We start from the raw sequence: 1,395 nt of genomic DNA on the forward strand, positions 1-1,395 counted from the left end.
CTATGAACATAAGGGTGCATATATCCTTGCTGATTGGTGTTTCTGGTTTCTTGGGATATATTCCTAGAAGTGGGATCACTGGGTCAAATGGGAGTTCCATTTTTAACTTTTTGAGAAAACTCCATACTGTTCTCCACAGTGGCTGCACCAGTCTGCATTTCCACCAGCAGTGCAGAAGGGTTCCTTTTTCTCCGCATCCTCTCCAACACTTGTTGTTTGTTGATTTGTTGATGATAGCCATTCTGACAGGTGTGAGATGATAACGCATTGTCGTTTTGATTTGCATCTCTCATATAATTAGTGACTTTGAGCAGGTTTTCATATGTCTTTCAGGAGGCTGATGAGATGTTGAATAAAGGTTTCAAGGAGCAGATTTACGACGTCTACAGGTACCTGCCCCCGGCCACACAGGTGGTGCTCCTCAGCGCCGTGGTGCTCCTCAGCGCCACGCTGTCCCACGCGATCCTGGAGATGACCCGCAAGTTCATGACGGACCCCAGCCGCATCCTGGTGAGGCGTGATGAGTTGGCGCTGGAAGGCATCAAGCAGTTTTTCGAGGCAGTGCAAAGAGGAGAGTGGAAATTGGACACGCTGTGTGACCTCTACCTCCCGCTTGACCATCACGCAAGCCGTCATCTTCTGCAACAGCAAGAGAAAGGTGGACTGGCTGGCGGAGGAAATGAGAGAAGCCAGCCTCACGGTGGCGTCGTGCACGGGGATCTGCCGCAGAAGGAGCGGGAGTCCATCACAAGGGAGTTCCGCTCCGGCACCAGCCGGGTGCTCATCTCCGCCGACTGGACGTCCCGCAGGTGTCCCTGGTCATCAACTACGACCTGCCCAGCGACCGGGAGCTCTACATCCACAGAATCGGGCGGGCGGGGCGTACGGTACGGCCGGAAGCGCGAGGCCATCAACTTCGTGAAGAGGGACGACATCCGCATCCTGCGGGGCATGGAGCAGTACTGCCCCACGCAGGTCCACGAGATGCCCGTGAACGTTGCCGACCTGATCTGAGGCTTCTGCTGCGCTGGGGACGAGTTGGCCAGCTCTGTGCCCTCGGGACTGTCCAGAGCACTTTGTTCAGGGAGGTTCATGGGGATTGAACCTTGACCCCTCTGACCACATTGTCAGGGCGTGACCACACCTGCAGCTCACGGGGAGAATGTAGGAAGGACACAAAGTTCTTGCAGCGGAAAACAAGTCTAGTGGTGCCTCGCAACCCGTCCAGGATGCGGTCTTGGGTCTGTCTTCTTTTCTTACCCACGTGTGAAAAATGCTTTGCTCTTGGTCTTTTTCATTAAACATTTTAAACTTGGAAAAAAAATTACAGTAACAAAGAACTTAAGAAGTTAAACAGGTGGCTTTTTTCCTGCCATCTTAACATATATTAAGCAA

The 1,395-nt window shown here is 52.6% G+C and overlaps 1 pseudogene; it reads left to right on the plus strand.

Moving 5' to 3' along the window:
• The window catches only part of LOC102761766, a 1,942-nt pseudogene extending 871 nt beyond the window's left edge, over positions 1-1,071 (plus strand).
• Positions 1,072-1,395: the final 324 nt, after the last annotated feature.

Source organism: Myotis davidii, unplaced genomic scaffold (genome assembly GCF_000327345.1).
Source record: "Myotis davidii unplaced genomic scaffold, ASM32734v1 scaffold11298, whole genome shotgun sequence".
NCBI classification, from domain to species: domain Eukaryota; kingdom Metazoa; phylum Chordata; class Mammalia; order Chiroptera; family Vespertilionidae; genus Myotis; species Myotis davidii.